This window comes from Cibotium barometz, chromosome 30 (genome assembly GCF_041138505.1).
Source record: "Cibotium barometz isolate CiBa-2024 chromosome 30, ASM4113850v1, whole genome shotgun sequence".
NCBI lineage: Eukaryota > Viridiplantae > Streptophyta > Polypodiopsida > Cyatheales > Cibotiaceae > Cibotium > Cibotium barometz.
This window is the reverse complement of record NC_141075.1, coordinates 52207028-52207364: the sequence shown is the minus strand read 5'-3', so window position 1 is coordinate 52207364 and position 337 is coordinate 52207028.

Genomic DNA, 337 nt, shown 5'->3' with positions numbered 1-337 from the left:
ACGGGGGCCGCAGTGTGAGGGCACGGCTCGACGGGGGCCGGCGGGTGTGGCGTGGTGGCGCGGAACCGAGGTGTTTGGGCACGACAGCGGGGTGTGAGGGCACGACACCGTGGGGGCCGGGGGGTATTCGGGCATGGCAGCACGAGGGCCGGGGTGTGAGGGCACGGCCCCTCGAGGGGGGCGTGAGGGGGCGCTCGCTGGGGGGGTTCGGGCACGGCTCCGCAGGGGAGCGGGGGGCGTGAGGGCACGCCTCCGGGGGGTTGTGATAGTGGGGGGCCGGGGGTGCGACGGGGGGGCATGGGCCGGGGGGCACGGCATCGCGGGGCACGGCTAGGGG